General features: G+C 37.4%; 1 long non-coding RNA gene across 2 annotated transcripts; it reads right to left on the reverse strand.

The window, feature by feature from the left end:
- Positions 1-3,225: 3,225 nt before the first annotated feature.
- LOC114166503 lies at positions 3,226-6,154 on the reverse strand. 2 transcript variants are annotated; one of them, XR_003599943.1, is made up of 6 exons: positions 5,081-6,154; positions 4,622-4,931; positions 3,935-3,985; positions 3,749-3,861; positions 3,592-3,673; positions 3,226-3,417 (listed from the first exon to the last, which is right to left on the reverse strand). It is a non-coding gene; the product is annotated as an uncharacterized LOC114166503 (long non-coding RNA). The 2 variants fall into 2 exon arrangements; XR_003599942.1 differs by having other exon boundaries at positions 4,622-6,146.
- Positions 6,155-18,151: the final 11,997 nt, after the last annotated feature.

Genomic DNA, 18,151 nt, shown 5'->3' on the forward strand with positions numbered 1-18,151 from the left:
TCACACGTGCCAATCCTCAGTTATCCTTAGCTAGGGTTTTCGATTCACGCTTGGTTCATGCCCTCCGTTGTAGCCGTTAGGGTTCTGTTTAGGCAGCCAGTTTTCATGACGTTAAGATGTTGTTAGAACGACCTTTCTCCTTTCTTTCTTTTGTTCAATCTCACGGTGGCCTTCTTCTTACTATAAAAGGCCAACCATGCTTTGTATTGAATCAACTTTGATGAATGTTAAAATCGGTTGAGATCACTCCCCTATTCGTCAGATCACCCTTCACCTTAGATGAGGATTTCTCCTCCTAGGGTTACCAAAATCAGTGAGGAACTAGTGAGATCCGAGCTTAAAACACCATTTTCGAAGTATCCCTTGCATTCCGTGAGTTTCAATCGGTAGAACACCGATTGGAGAGGTTTTCTGATGAGTCCCCCGACGGAGTAGCCTCATCAAGTGGTATTCAAAGCCACTCGGTTCTTGGAGGTCTTCAAAGATAAGTGTTCTTCATCTTATCTTTGTTCTTCTTTAATTTTTGTCTTGAATCTGTCTTATTAATGCTATGCTTGAGTCTGATTTTTTTTTCTTTGCTGAATCTATGCTATTGTGTTTTTTTTCGCTGATATTGATTCCAAAATATTTGTTCTACATTTTCCTGGATCAATAACTGATTATCAAATGTCACAGGCTTCTAATCTGTCGCTCAATGCATGTTAATTATATTTTAATTTTAATTTGATTACCTAGCTTTCCGTTTTAACATCTCAGTTTTGTCTTACACTTTGTGTTATTTTTTTTCTCTATTGCTGATTCCAGTAGAGTTTTGTGTGCTATTTTCTGTTGTAGTCAAGTTGTTCGGTGTTGCGCATATTCCATGTTCTATTTTCATTCGTGTAAGTAAATTCATGTGGTATGTTTTGTTCTGAATTTGCTATTAGATCATTAGCAAATTGTCTGCAATGCCAATTGATATTGTTCTTGTTCACTTCTACGTAAATTGCTTATGTTTCCATGTTCTGGTTGAATTTGTTACTGTTTCTGAGATTAAAATTGCTCGCCAATGATTGTGATGACCAAACTATGATGTTTCCACTACTTTGATAATACATCTGGCTCTATTCAGATTGTTTGTCTGGTAATTTCATTGGTTTTGGACCATACTTAGGCTGAATTTTTGCTTTCTTGTTTACTTTAGTCCAAAGGTTATTGTTTCCAGTCGTGTTTGGTGCTTCTATTAAGTCTTTGCTGCCTTGATTGCATCTGTTCTTGTGCTGAAATTCCATTTGTTGGCCAAGGATTGCTATTGAACTAAGTAATTAACGAGTATTCTCCCAAGCTAAGTATGACATTGGATCTACTCTGCTACCAAACTGGGGAATGTCATGCATAGCCCTATGATGCAAGTAATGCTCACTATATTTAGAATGCAAACTATTTTGATCCCAAAAATTATCATGCAAAGTATAATAGTGATACACAGTCATCTTGGAAACAATTTTGAAAAACAAGTTTCTCAAAAAAAAAAAAATGAGAGAAATTTCTAAAGAACTTAGAAACTTGAACAAAGTGTGGAAGATGAAATCAATCACAAGTGGACCTCCAGGTTAGGCGAGGTAAGTCTTTAAGACTTCTTAAGTACCAAGGCCAATCTTTGCCAAGATACACTTGCAAAAGGTTTCAAAGAGCACACAATTCTCTAAGTGCTAAGTAAATAGAATCACTTGAGGCACAAAGCACAAAACACACAAACAAGACTCAAAAAGGAAAAGCTAGCACACTAAATGTGGACCCCTAAATGACAAAAATATGAGAGACTTTGGTCTCACAACTTAAGCCTCTAAAACAAATTGCAAGAAAACATGAATATAAGCTATGCGACCTAATGTAAGGTGAGAAAGCACTTAGAACTTTCAACACACTTACAACTAAAGCGAATCACTATGTAGTATGCAAAGGTTCTACTTAGGAGATGGGATTGAACACCTTGTGGTTCCCCAAGACACCTAAGTAGGCCAAGAATTACAAGTAATAAGCAACCAAATTTGGAACACAAAATTGGCACTTTTAGGAGCAACCCGAGAGCACTATATATTAGTCAACTTTGGGTAAAAAAATTAGGCACTAAGGAAGCTCCAAATATACCAAAAGAAGTGACCACATTGTAGAGAAAGATGGAAACTATAAGATGCAACAATTGCAAGCCACAATGGCCAATCAAAAGTTATCAAAATGATGGTTCAATGAGCTCCTTTGATCACTAGTAAAGAAAGCCTTAGTTGATGGCTTATGTGCACACACCCATTTGAACGCCCTTGGGCACTTTGTGGATAAGAAAATTGCTGCACCAAGTAGCCAAACAACAACAAGAAACTGCACAAAACAGCAAACAAAAACAAAGAAAACTTTGCCAAATACAAATGGTTAGCACTCAACACTCTCAACAAAAATTTGTAGCTCAAACCGGACTACGTGTGGGAGGGAAGGTAATTGCCAATTGAAAGCATTAAGCTAAAGCATGGAATCACATCCACCACCTAAGATGCTACCACTATCTATCACTACAAAAAATATTGACATTTGTGACGGTTAAAATTACAAATTTTAGCGGTTAAAAACCGTCACAAATGAAATTTTTTACGGTTAAAATAACCGTCAAAATTACACATGTCAAAAACTGTTTGTGACAAAAATATTCTAACCGCTGGTATTGCTGTCAAAAAAGAAAAAAAAATAATAGCGGTTAGAAACCGCTACAAAATGTAGTCTAATTTAATTATATTTTATCATATTTTGACGTTAAAAACCGCCACAAAATATCATATTTTGACAGTTAAAAACCGCCACAAATTACATTATGTTTTGACGGTTAAAGACCGGCACAAATATATCATTTTTTGACAATTAAAAACTGCAAAAAATATATCACATATTCACATTAAAAACTGCTAAAAAAATATTTGAAATATTTTTTAAACCATTAAAATAGAGTGAATCAAAGTATTTAATCCAACCATTCACACATAGACACTATTCCATGGTCTACATAACATATTTATCATAAACACTTCCATCATCCCTTACTTACAGAGAAAAGTACAATAGTTTGTGATTGAAATCCTAGGACATGGTTTGCAGCCGCAAAATATACACAAAATATACATCCAATGCTCTTCCTTGTTGTAATAAGGTAAATGTCAGCATAATTAATTGTGCTTTAGTAGAAAGGAATAAAACTGGTTTTAAAATAAATAAAATTTGACCTGCGCTGCATAAATTTGTCCATTTATGTCTAACAAGTCTGCTCGTTCCATTCTAGGTCTTCTGCCATTGCAATCGTCACATCATCTGATTTGATCATTACACAACATTCATATGCAAATCTTCTCTGTTTATGCTACTAACTCTCCTTTCCTAATCTTTCAAAGTAACCTTGATATGGAAAGAATAAAGTAAAAATCCCAAAGCATAAATCCCGATATACATCATATCAAGAAACTCAATTGATATACTAGAAGAAAAAAATCCCGAAACGAACATGGTCTTCTTTCATGCCATGAAATAGCACAATTTCTCATCACTGGCTAGTAGAGAGAAATGATATACTAAGTTGTTTCCTGATATACATGTTGGAAAAACTCCTCTCTCAATCTTCCTCTTCACATTCTTGTATACATTTCCAGTTTGGCTACATAGACAAGAAACAACACCTATTAGTAAAATTCTATAAATATAGTGCTAGAAAATGGTTTAGACATCTTACCTGTTCAGCCTTGAGACCTAAATATTTATGACTTTCAAAGGATTTGCGTGTTGCCACGTCATTGAATGGACTAGTCATTAAGTACTAGTGTATTTGTACTGAAGAAGCTGAATCTACAATACATAAACTGATGAGAATGTAGCAGAAGAATGCATGAAAACCTGAAGCAAGACAAGTGGAACTTACTCTCATTTGTAGCTTGAGCCGCTAGTCTCTGGGCAAACAGAATCCTCTTAGCTTGAAGTTGAAAGAGTGATTTTCCATAATTGTTAGAAATATGATTTAAATATAACATTAAAGAAAGATATAATATAGTAGATAGTAAAATATCTTACCAATTTACCAAATATTTTCCATATTTAAATATTAATTTTATTCTCGATTATTATTCATTATAAATAATAATACTAATGTGTGAATACAATAATCATTTATAACAGAAGAATACAGTAAAAAGAAGTTTGGAAACCATACACAACTCTTTGACTTGTTACCTAATAACTACATTAATACAAATTTATAAATTGAGTTTTAAGATAAAACTCAAGTTGTGATTGAATCTAACTAATAACCAATAAGAAAAACATTATCAACTTTGCTTTAGAAAAACTTTATCAACCATGCATATCAGCTTAACTACATTAGAACATTGAGAATGAAAACTTAGTGTTAATATTTTTTCTACTCAGCACTCAACTTCTTTCATTTTTATTTTCATTCAATATGAAACTTTAAGTTATACTTAAATTCTTAGTTATTTTGATAATTATTTTTAGTTTAAAAAATTAGTTATTTTGGAATATAAATAATGGTGTTAAGAGGTAGTTTTTACATAAAGAATAAGCTTCATTTATTTTTGTTTAGTTGAAATACCTTGAGTGTTTCATCTTGAATAACGAGAACTAGTCCACATTTCCAACTACTTGTAGCTTCAAGAAGAAGTGAATCAAAGAGTTCAACAAAGGAAGGCCGAGAACAGAGAAAACAAAGAGAACTGCAAATAAGTTTGTGATGTTGGTGTCCAGCACAAAGCAAGTTATCACGTCCAACAAGCTCAACGATTGACTTCATATACTTCTTTGAGAATTTCTCCTTATTGTTTAGAATCACTTTTGTTGACTCCGTGCCTGATATGAAAGCGTGCATTTTTTGGAATAACTTTGTCTTGAAGCAATTTCCATACCTGACACTCACACACCACCCACCTCTTCTAAATTATCTAATGATATCTGTGATTATATATCATTGTAAAAACCTAACTATATACACATAATTGTAACAAAACATAAGAAAACTGAGAAAAAAAAAGACATAGAATGGGATATTTGTTACCAGAGTCGACGAGCTTGGACAAATACATAAACTCCTTTGGTGGTGTTGATGGCAACCATGAACTGAAGTGTCTCTAGAAAGCTATAATTACCATTGTTTCCAGAGAAACACTTACCATTTTCAAAATTAAAATATAATATTTTAAGCGATCATCATGCCTTTCATACTGATAGCTTTCAACGTAACAACTTTTAAGACGATATACAACAAAAATATAAGTTATTTCTCACCACCACCACATGTGATTGTGGTCCTAAATCCTAAGTATACTCCAACAGCAATGGTGAATGCAACCACTAGGTATAGGAAGTAATGAGTCCTCCACACAATATAGGCAATGAAAGTAACGAGGGAACCAAGGACAAGGACAAAATAAACAATAGCTAGCGATCCAAAACACAAAAATTTAAAATTCAGCGAACAACATTGCCAAAAGTAAAAGAAAGTTTCACAAAGAATTTGGCAATTTTAAAAGTGTTTCACGTCAGTTGTTGAAGTTGTAACTTGGCCAATCTAACCAACATATGCACTTTTAATTTCCAAGAGATTTAATTATACCTGGAGATAGCAAGAACCAAAACTAGCTAGCCGCATATTCTTCCCGAATCAATAGCAAGGACAACTGAAAAATGAAAAGTTCTACCATTGACAAACATGACATATCACAAAAAGACCTTGTAAAATCACCACAAACCCACGACACATTATCAGTTTCCGCATGTCATTTCGCATTTTAGTCTTTCATTGGCCACAAAAGCATGAACGTAAATACATTGTAAAGAAGGCATAAACATGTAATTGAACAATCAAATTAAAATGATTTTAACTTAATTTGTCAAAACCCAACCAAATATATCAGGAACTCAAATTATAAGTATCAATGTCACAAATCCCTCACCCCAACATTGAGAAAATAACAAAATCAAAGTCCTTCTTGACTTTCTATCATTTAAACCGTGAAACCATAAATTTATGAAATCCATGGCACACAGATACACACTAAATATGTACTTAAAGATTAATGACAAACAAGATATCTTATGGGACTAAAATTAAAATCTTATAAGAACTTTTCTACTAGGAAATGCATAATTAATAATTATAATACCTCTTGTGTGCCTCATCACAGCTAGGTTCCCCACCGTGGCACGTCAACAATGTCGTGACGAACCACTCTCTTTCTCATTGGCCCCAATGATGAGTATTGCAACCTCCTTGGCACTACAATACACATTATCGCCAGAATCAGAGGTGGAAGTAGTAAAAACGAAGATGTACTTCGTCTTTCTTCAACATTTCGTCGAACAGTTCATGTACAATATTGTGGTTGTCATTGTAAAGGTTAATCTGGCCTTCAACAGTGGCCACTCGTACTCCTTTAGTCTAGAACATCCAATGCTTCATCAATCTTCCGCACTTTGATCTTGCACTCCATAAACATATAGAGCACGACGACAACGAGGTTAGTGCTAAATTATTCCTTCTCTCTCAATTTTTCCTCAATGATGGATGCAGGTTTAGGGCATATTACTCCCGGCAAAAGAGAAATCTCACATGAGGAAATTACTTGGAGAAGCTTTCGAGAATCTCATGTTCTACGCAAACACACATATGAGCATGAGAAGAGATGAGTATGAGTAGGAAATACAGAAGAGAACACGAGCACACAAATGGAGAGATTGAACCAACTGAAATAAATTTACTAATTAAGTTAATAGAATTAAATTTAAAATAACAAAAAGTTGTGGCAGTTAAAAATAACTCACAAAAATGAAAATATTTCTAACAGTTTATTTAACCGCTAGAAAGAAATGGCCAGTAAAAAATACTTTTTTTGTAGTGTATCAATAAGAAAGCATTGCATCACCAAATCAAACCACAAAAACCGAGAGCATTGTAATTGAAAGGAAACAACAAATAAAGCAAGAAAAGCCAATTAGAAATGCTAAACCAAAGTGGAATTCATGAAACAAGACTGAATTGAATAGTCAAAAAGGACAATCAAGAAATTAAGGCTTGAAAGAAAGGAAAGCACATCAAAAGGAATCCTAGAATGGAACTAGAATGGATTAAAAACTGAAAACAGAAACTACAGTGCTCATAAGATGCTTATGGTATTCATTGCATTTGGGCCAATTTGAGGGATCTAATCCACTCCAATTGAAATCAAATGATGGCAATATGGAATACACACATAAACAAGCAAATGTATAGAGCAAGAGCACTGAAATTCTGAAGCAAAACACACCAAAAACGCACTAAACAGTGATTTTCCCGAAAACACAGCACCAAAAAACACTGACAGATGGCTCAACTTTGAACATTTATCATATTTTTTGTACTGTACATACTTGAATGATTCTTTTTGCTAATTTTTCATCCACATGTTGAGAAAATTGGGAAAAAAATCAGAATATGATTCGGTGCTATGAATCGTTCCAGTTAAATCAAACAAGAAAAGTGTGTCAGGACACAAGTAGAAACCGCAGTAGATTTACACTGAAAAACGCAGAAAGTTGCTTCTACTTCAAAAATTTGTATAGAATTCAATTCTCAACATAATTGAATGATTCTTGTTAGAGAATTTCCGTCTATGACTTAGCTTTTCGAAGCAAAAATCAGATTACCATTTAGGGCACTGTGTCACTCGGGACACTTCTCAAACAGAAGGTGTGTAGTGGAAAAAAATTGAAAACTGAAGCAAAAAAATATTGAAAGTGGAAGATGTTCAATGGACAAATCAATTCGATTTGGAGCTTGATTATGATCTAAAATCAAGCATAGATCAAGATGAACATCTAGGACACTCTAAAAGCATAATCCAATCGGTGAAATGGAAGAAAAACAGTGAGACCTTTGCCTTACATATCCACAAGCATCACGTGAAGTTCATAGCTCAAAGGTGTGATGTAGGACTTGGTTCTCATCAAGCAAGTACAAAATTTAACAATAAGAACGAAAATGAAGATGAAACAAAATGCTTAAACATGACTTAAGAAAAAACACAAGATGATGAACTAAAAATTAAAAGATGCCCCGATTAAAATGATAAAAAACAATAAGGAATCAAAGAACAAGTGCTGGAACAAAAAAAAGATGAACAATACGAAAATGAAAAGAAAAGCACAAGATATGGAAGGAAACTTTACTCAAATCAACACAAATGGTGAACAATGACTTGAGTGGCTCTAGATACCATTATGGTGGAACTCCTTGGATGAAGGTGAAGAAGAGAGCTCCATTGAAGAGTGTGGGTTGGCGGAAGCAAGGTGAAGGATGAAGGTTGTTCTTGGAATTGAAGTGAAAGGTGAGTAATGAACTCTATCTTAGAGAAGATAGAGGAAGGTGGCTAGAGGAGATGATTCAATCCTCTAGCTCAAGTGACTCTCAAAAGGCAATAGGAGTGGAGTACTCTCAACACTAGGCATCTATTGCTTAAAATTCAAGAGTGATTACCATAGCCTAAAATTTAGGCTTTTATATGAAGGTAAATACACATAAGCACTCTTAGCCCTTGGATGAGAAAGACATTCAATCTTGGTCGTGGAAGATGGCTTGGAGAAGGAGCAATGCTCATGGCCATTGGATGATGCTTTGGAAAAGGAGGAAACATTCCTAGCCTTTGGATCTGTGAGGTGTAGGAAGGAATGTTGACTTCCACTTAGTCCACCTTGGACCTTTGGTAGCTCATGACCAAATCTCCTATTGGGCTTAGTCAAGCCCAATTTTAGCAATTCAACTACACATTGTTTGAGTTATTATTCTAAAAAACAAGGCCTAAACAATGAGCCAATCTTATTGCTATTCTACTGCTCTTTGATACACCTCTGCAAATCGTCACATCTTCTTTTGCCCATGTGGAGAGTGTGAGAAACCCATGTGGATTTGGGTCATCTTGGATGAAGCCCAATTGAATCTTTTTGAGCATGCCCCTTGTTATTGGGCCTCTTGATGGGCTTGAAGGTGTACCTTGTCTTGATACTAGGCTTATTGGGTTCACATCACACATTTTCATCGTGACGCCAACTAGTTCGCATCACGGGAGATAGTGTACCAAACACCGTTACATTCCATCTCAAGCAAAACATTAACAACACAAATAACAAATAACTCATTCAAGGAGACTCTACACCCAAATAGATTTACACAAGCTCACTACCATAACACAATAAGCTAACTCCCTAAAGCCCTAAAAATCATTTTGATATCATATGCTCTGATACCAAATGTAACACTCTAGGCGGATATTACTTGATAAAGCAACTTTTATTTAAAATGTGGAATTCAATAGTGCATATGGTTCCCAAGCGCTGGAAAATTTTAAAACTATATCGTGAGAAATAGAAATACACCTCAAAGGCCTTATTACCTTCCATAATTCAAAAGCCAAATAAAGGAAAATTACAAATTTTTTGAAAACAAGTCATAAAGTAATCACCATAACTAGCCCAGTTCCGCCACTAAGCATCAATGTCCTCACCTAGATTCACATTTGCTCCCGTGTGACAAGTCATACGATCATCGCCAAACACAAACAGAAAGGGTGAGCTAAAATAAATAATCATACATAAATAATGATAATTACACCCACCCCAAAGTAATTTAGCCATTTTCTTATTCATAGATTCCTTTGTATCATGTCATCCCTATCTCATAACCTATATGAGAAGAATGTGCACCCAACTTTGGTCTTAGGGATTATCATGCTTCCACGAACTGCTCACTCATGGTCCAACTCTATGAACATCTGTGCTCGTAGTCAAACTCTACGAACCTCCTTGCTCGTAGTCCAACATTCATGAACACCTTCTGTGAACCTCCCCGCTCATAATAGCCTCAAGTGTGAGCATGGAACATACGAACCTCCCCACACAAGAGTACAACTAATACAGACCTCCTCACCCGCATTGATCACCTATTTCCAACTCCATTGCCAACCTCCCTACTGGTTATTTAATCCAAGCATATCCCATACCAAACCATTACAACCACTATATGCAAAACCCTTCATAAAGAGCCTCTGCCCCTACATTATCGCCTAGCATAGCCAAGCGAAACTTTGCTCCAGACCGCTTGGCGGTACTCCCACGTCGCCAAGCACCAAGCGCTCCTGGGACCTGTCTATTTATAGCTCTCGCTTGGCGGTACTATCCTCGTCGCCAAGCGCTACACTAGTAAAGCATATTTTACAAGTTTAAGCACCCATAAGCATCATCTGTATTATCATCTGCTTCCGTGTAACGAGTTACACGATCATCGCCAAACACAACCAGAAAGGGTGAGTTCAATAATATAAGAAATCACATAAATTAAATAATATAAAACACCCAATCCTATTATCATAGATAGACCGTGGTTACATTCACAACACACCCCAAGGCTTTTCAACCTCTAACATACAACAAGGTTAGCCATGGACTCAGGATTTCATGATGCTCAAACGAACCTGCCCGCTCGTGGTCCTGCCTCTACGAACCTTCCCGCTCGTAGTCCTACTCTACGGACCTACTCGCCCGTAGTCCAACACATGTGATCCTCAAGCTACGTACCTCCCCGCACGCAGCATCTCTCAACTGTGAGCACGGAACATACGAACCTACCTCGCTCGTATCCCCACAGGAGAGTAATCGAGTATGAACCTCCCCGCTCATACCATCACATGTTATCCACCATCCATGAACCTAACCGCTCATGGCACAGCATCTCCTGATCCACGTTTCATCAAAGAGTACAATCATTACACATAAACTGCACTAAACTCGCTTGGGCTAAAAGCCTTAGCTTAAGCGACTAGGCCTGTCTCGCTTAAGCTAAGCTTCCTCGCTTGACCGAGCGTGCTACCAGGGTTCACGTGTGAAGGCTCGCTTAGGCGAGCTCATCTCACTTGGGCGAGATCCTCCTTCGCTCAACACAACAACACTCGCCTAGGCGGCGAGACATCAGAACACACATGCATCAACCCCGATTTCTCGCCTAGGCGAGTACCTCTCGCCTAAGCGAGGTACTCTGTCGCTCAAAACTTGGGCTCCTCGCCTGAGCGAGACCCTCGAGCATAACCTCACGTTTTCACGAATCCTCGCCTAGGCAAGCAGCTCTCGCTTGAGCGAGATGTGCAAACATAACCCAAAATTTCGTTTCTGCTATTCTCGCCTAGGCGAGCCTGTTTAGCTCGAGCAAGAATAACAAATACTCTCCCTATCGTACACGCAGAAACCTTTACCCAAAAACCCAAAACCCCATTCAAAACACCCAATCCTATTATCACAGATAGACCGTGGTTACATTCACAACACACCCCAAGGCTTTTCAACCTCTAACATACAACAAGGTTAGCCATGGACTCAGGATTTCATGATGCTCAAACGAACCTGCCCGCTCGTGGTCCTGCCTCTACGAACCTTCCCGTTCGTAGTCCTACTCTACGGACCTACTCGCCCGTAGTCCAACACATGTGATCCTCAAGCTACGTACCTTCCCGCACGCAGCATCTCTCAACTGTGAGCACGAAACATACGAACCTACCTCGCTCGTATCCCCACAGGAGAGTAATCGAGTATGAACCTCCCCGCTCATACCATCACATGTTATCCACCATCCATGAACCTACCCGCTCATGGCACAGCATCTCCTGATCCACGTTTCATCAAAGAGTACAATCATTACACATAAACTGCACTAAACTCGCTTGGGCTAAAAGCCTTAGCTTAAGCGACCAGGCCTGTCTCGCTTAAGCTAAGCTTCCTCGCTTGACCGAGCGTGCTACCAGGGTTCACGTGTGAAGGCTCGCTTAGGCGAGCTCATCTCACTTGGGCGAGATCCCCCTTCGCTCAACACAACAACACTCGCCTAGGCGGCGAGACATCAGAACACACATGCATCAACCCCGATTTCTCGCTTAGGCGAGTACCTCTCGCTTGAGCGAGGTACTCTGTCACTCAAAACTTGGGCTCCTCGCCTGAGCGAGACCCTCGAGCATAACCTCACGTTTTCACGAATCCTCGCCTAGGCGAGCAGCTCTCGCTTGAGCGAGATGTGCAAACATACCCAAAATTTCGTTTCTGCTATTCTCGCCTAGGCGAGCCTGTTTAGCTCGAGCGAGAATAACAAATACTCTCCCTATCATACACGCAGAAACCTTTACCCAAAAACCCAGAACCCCATTCAAATATGTCTAGCAATACACAACAGGTTCAACATTTTGTGCATCATTTGAACATCAAATTAGTCACTCCAATTGCGAAAACAGACCCTTAACACCAACAGTACAACAATTACCCCAAAATTCCCATACAATGGATAACAAATGGACCCCAACCACATAGCAACAATTTCACCACTGATTCATACCAGGAGAAGCACGAAAATTCATGATCAAACACAGTTTATACATGCATCTCAAAGTATACGAAATTCACTATCATAAAAACAAGCAAGAGAACTCCCCTAACCTGAAATTCCTTGCTCAATTGGGTCTTTTAACCTTAACTTTGCACTACCACCAATAATTCCCTTTTGCTCTCCAAAACTCAGATTTCTTGGTTCTCTCTGACTCCCCTTGGCACCCCAAACTCGTGCTCCTCTTTCACTCTAGGTTTCAGACTTCACCAAAACCCTTCTAATTACTCAAATTTCCCTTTTTATATGGTTCTTAATTATGGTTAAAAAAACGAAAAAGGCTTTTAATTAAGTATAATTGTCTTTCATATCTCATTATGGCTGTTGTCTTTCCCCTCCCTTGGCTGCCCAAGAGTTCTAGGGTTTTTCCCACCCTTTCACATTCAGACCACAAGCATTTTAACAAAAATAAAGGGCTAATTTGTTCTCAACAAGGGTTGAACCCACAACCCCTCAATCACAAGGCAATTGCACAACTAATTCAACTAAAACACATTTGTGATAATCCCCAATATTTTAGGATTTCATTGTCACATTTCACTCTCAAATATATCAATAAAATAATTGTACACATTTAAAATAACACACAACATGGACACACATAGGACTCGAACCCAAGTCCTTTCACACATTCAAAGTACTCTTAACCATTTGAGCTAGTACTCTCAACCATTTAAAATATATATATAGTGTTTTCAAAATAATAATAAATTAATAAATAAGTTAACATATTGAACATAAAATATATTAAAAAAGAAATATTTCAAATAATAAATAAAAATCATACAAAATTTTTAAGGCCAAAATAGTGGCGAAGAGGAACCTAGAAGCAAGAGTGAAAGCCCTTATGCAACAATAGGTCACCACATAGCGCTCTAAATGTGTCACAGTGACAATGGAAGGAAACCTAGATTCCAATGGCAGCACCACAGGTCACATTTTAGAGTTATATAATGGCAGAGATAAATAAAAACTTCAATAAAAAGAGGGAAAAGATAAACCAACCTCAATGACGGACCTTGCAACTATGGTGATGAAGATTTTGCGACGAGTTCTACAGCAACGAAGTAAATTATGGAGGAATATGTGAGTTGTGTAGCTGCAAAGAAGAAGAACATCAAGTTTTTTAGTTGTGCAATGCAATAAAATTTTTCGCGAAGAAGTAAAATTCACAAATTACCCTATATAAATTGGTATAGCCTTCAGTTTTATGTAAAATCGGAATCTATACTATGACTGTTTGAATATAGTCTCCAATTTATACAAAGAATCGAAACTTATACTTAGATAGTCAAAATATAGGCTTCAATTAAGAAAAAACCAGAACCTATACTTTGCTAATAATTTCAAAAGTCCTATCAGAATGAAGAACTTTCAAAGCATAACCAACACCACTAGTAAGTGGTCTTTCAAATGTTGTACTCTGTATATTCTCAAAAAATATTCTACAACAAAACAGAAGCTTCAGCGTTATTTTTCCTTACTTTTTCTCTTTTCTTTTGTTATTTTCATTCAAGATGGATAGTATTACAACAAGAACAACATGGGAAGGATCATAAATATAACATCGTTTGAAAACAGAAACCAACTGATGGAGCTTGGTGGAGACATAAAGCTCCAAGTGCAGTGGAAATGATGAAGGAAGCATGGAAGAATGGAAGGCAAGTTTGTAGGCTCTTGCTTGCAATGGATAGGTGAAAGGGTGAGCGATTTAGAGGTAGCTCTAGATTAGGAAGGGGGCTAGAGGTAAAAAGAGTAAGTTCTCTAAAGATGACTCTCAAGTGGCAATAGTGAGGAGTATTCTCAACTCAAAGTGTCTATTGCACAAAAGTTCAAGAGTGAGTACAATGCTGAAAAATTAAGGCTTTTATACTCAAGCCATTACACATGAGGAATCTTGACCCTTGGATGAGAAGGAGAAAGCATCTTGGCCTTTGATGGTAGCTTGGAGAAGAAGGCTTGATCTTGGCCATTGGATGATGCCTTGGAAAAGGAGGAAGCATTCCTAACCCTTGGATGCTTTGGATCCATGAGGTGTAGGAAGAAGTGTTGACTTCCACTTAGTCCACCTTGGCTCTTTTGATAGCTCATGGCCAAATCTCCTATTGGGCTTAGTCAAGCCCAATTTTATCAATTCAACTACACATTGTTTGACTTATTATTCTAGAAAACAAGGCCTAAACAATAAGCCAATCTTATTGCTATTCTATTGCTCTTCCATACACCTCTTCAAATCTTCACATCTTCTTTGGCCCATGTGAAGAGTGTGAGAAGCCCATGTGGATTTGGGCCATCTTGGATGAAGCCCAATTGGATCATTTTAAGTATGCCCCTTTTTTATTGGGCCTCTTGATGGGCTTGGGCTTGATATGCATGTAGGCCATGGATTGGGCCTTGAGCATGATTTGGGCCTAGGCGTTGCTCAAGCTATAAGCCTTGTTGGGATCACATCACCAACACTATGCAATATTCACCATATTCAAACCTTACAAGTCTACCACACTCATTCTGATGAATATCACCCTAAGAGGCTTTTCATAGCATTAGCCAATGCCTAGGCTATTCTTTTATTTTCTTTTATTTTTCTTTTAATTAAATAAAAGTTGTCTAATTGGGTTGGTTTACTAATTGCAGCCAAACTATTCAAATTGAAGCATTTGATGAAGTGTGGAATGGGAACGTGTTAGACCAACTACGTAGCAGCATTTTATTTGGGCCGCCAATTCCTTCATACACGTGTCCAACATCTCCTGAATGGGCCTCGTGTGCAGCCCAATTCTTTCTAATTCTTGTTTTCTACACACCACGCGTGGAGAGCTGTTGCTAGGGTTCCTTCGTACACCTCCAATGTTTCAGCACCAGCACGTGTACTTCAGGCCATCAAATAAGTCCAGCCCAAGTGTTGATTGAAGGGACGCGAGCCACACAAGTGATCTGCTAGGGTTCTCACGCACAACAACCCTTTGTCGCCAACACACCCAACGTGCAGCCCTAGCCTTCCTCTTTTACGAAGGCCAACCCTCTGCTAGGGTTTCATTCAAACCCTCTTGATTGTGCGCAAGCTCTCTTCCTTCACGCGAGCTTTCTTCATTCACATGTTTCTTCCCTTAGCTCGTTTCATTCACGTGTTTCTTCCATCAGCTTCACGTTTGTTAGCCTCAAGCATTTTCTCACCTTTATCATTAGGATTTATGTTAGACGACATTCTCTTTTCTTCTTTTCTGTTTTACCGTTGCCTTCATCTATAAAAGGCAGGCTGCTAGTTGTAATCGATAGCTTTGATGAATGAGAGTGTTATTTCCCCTTTCGTCTCAGCTCAACCCTAACCCTAGAATAGGTTTTTAACCTCGTCGAGTTACCATTTCAGTGAGAGTTCCCCACTGGAACTCCGTCTTCCACTGCCGATTTGGTGGATTTTCACCGAACGTTTGACGACTGACGACCTTGCAAGGAGTTTCCACCGAAGATTCGCTGAGGTTCGCCTATCACATTCACTCTAAATTGACATTAATATCAATCTACTTTAAAACAAAGCTACAAATAAAGGAAAGCCCTAAAAAAACATTAATACATATATACATCCGAATAGAGACCAACTTACACATATCAAGCTCGGTCACCAATTTCTCCATCATCAAGCTCGATCACCAATTTCTCCATCATCATGCATCCTCATGTATTAGATGGTTGAAAATAGAAGATTAATTAGATTGGAAAAGGTGGGGATTCGAGAAAACTATCCAAAAAAACCCAAATTGTAAAACCGTAAATCATCACTTACGACCAAAAAAACCAATTCACGAAGGGTTTATGAATCCTTCCCCATTGTGCTTCTTTCTAGTTTGTGAAGGGGGTTCTGTTTCGTGGATGTCAACCTAGTTATAGTCGGACATAGGATGCTTTGCTTTGCTTAACTGCCAACGAACTTAACCTCGTTAGGACACTTTGCCTTCGACAAACCTCAGTTGTGTTCTTGCCGACAGTGTACGATATAGTGAGCTTCGAAGTTGAAGGTCGAGGTGAGCGTTTCACTAATGGTCACATTTCCAGCGGAGGAAGTTGCAGTGAAGGTCAAGTTTGCAGCGAAGGCTAACTTAGAAAAATAGTTTTTGCAATTCAAGGTCATGTTTGCTTATTTCAAGTGTTAAACTATAACTTAAAAAGAAAATTAATAAAAATATATATAATTTTTACATACAAAAATCTTTCGTAAGTAACTACTTTTTAAATAATTTTTATATTGTTTTTTATAAAATTTACTTTCTACGTCAAATTTTGTAGGTAAAATTTCGTATGAAAAAATTCTGTTAAAGCTTATTATGTTTACCGACAAAATTTTTGTATATAACTTTTTTTTTGTTATCTATGAATTTTAATTTTATCTACGCCAAATTTTGGTAGATAAAATTAATTTATTTACGAAAAATATTTCGTAGATAAATTTTCGTAAATAATTAAGAATTTTCTTGTAGTGTATATAAATGGGTATAACCTTCATTTTTTTGTAAAACCGGAATCTATACTATAACTATTTGAATATAGTCTCCGGTTTATTCAAAGAATCGAAGCTTATACTTAGATAGACAAAATATAGGCTTCGATTAAGAAAAAACCAGAACCTTTGCTTTGCTAATAATTTCAAAAGTTCCATTGCATTTTTAAAGGCTAATATTTTCGTGCAGTCAAAGCCTGCACTACGTACTTAAAATTAAAATACAAATTTGAATTAGTGTCTAAAATCTATGAGAACAATATTATCATGCAATTTTGCGTGTAAGCATTCTATCAAGAAACTTGGACAAGGCCTACTTCCACTAACACAAAAAAGGCCTTTAACGTCACCCCAATAGCGTCTGCCTAAAAAAAGCCCAACGTTAAAAATGAGCGGTGGCATTTTTGTAAATAACGAGACATTTTTAACGTCTGACATGGAGCGGGCAGACGTTACTTAACGTCTGTTAAAAAATACCCCGACGTCACTCAAAAAAGGACGTCGACCCCCAGCTCGACAGACGTCCCTTGACGTCGGACCAGCGCGTGCCAGACGTCCCTTTACGTCGGCCCCTCCCACCCCCGACGTCACTTAACGTCGGACATAACACCCCTGACGTTAAGTTTCAGTTTATCTTTGCGTGAAACGGAGAAACCCTCGCGCTGTTCATCGTTTCCGCGAGAGTTCCCGCCAGCGACGCCATTTCCGACCCCTTCCAGGTGAGTTTCGAAAGGTTTTCGCCATCAAACTTGTTGGGGTTTGATTATGGGTTGATTTTACGCGTTTTGAACTGATTATTTTCCGTTTTCATCCCCATTTGCAGCGTTTTGAGATTCGTCCCACTTGCTCTTCGTTCCCATTTGGCCAGCAGTGTGCGGAGACCCTAGACTTCCTCTCAAAGTTTGTCTTTCAATTAGAAGAGGTTAGTTTTTCGTTGTATGTATATATTTGTTCATTGTATGTATAGAATTACTTATATTAATTTATAAATGTCATTATAGTTTTAGTCTTAGACTATTTTTTTGTTAATTTTTTTGGCCTATTTTTTTATTTTATTTAAAATTTTATAATAATATTTGTAAAATTAGTAAATAAAATTATATTTATTATTAGATATATGCATGTTTAAATAATTCTCATTGCATTTTATTTTTGAATATTATTGTTGTAGTGTTATTTTATAT

Source organism: Vigna unguiculata, chromosome 10, assembly GCF_004118075.2.
Source record: "Vigna unguiculata cultivar IT97K-499-35 chromosome 10, ASM411807v1, whole genome shotgun sequence".
In the NCBI taxonomy this organism is placed as follows: Eukaryota; Viridiplantae; Streptophyta; class Magnoliopsida; order Fabales; family Fabaceae; genus Vigna; species Vigna unguiculata.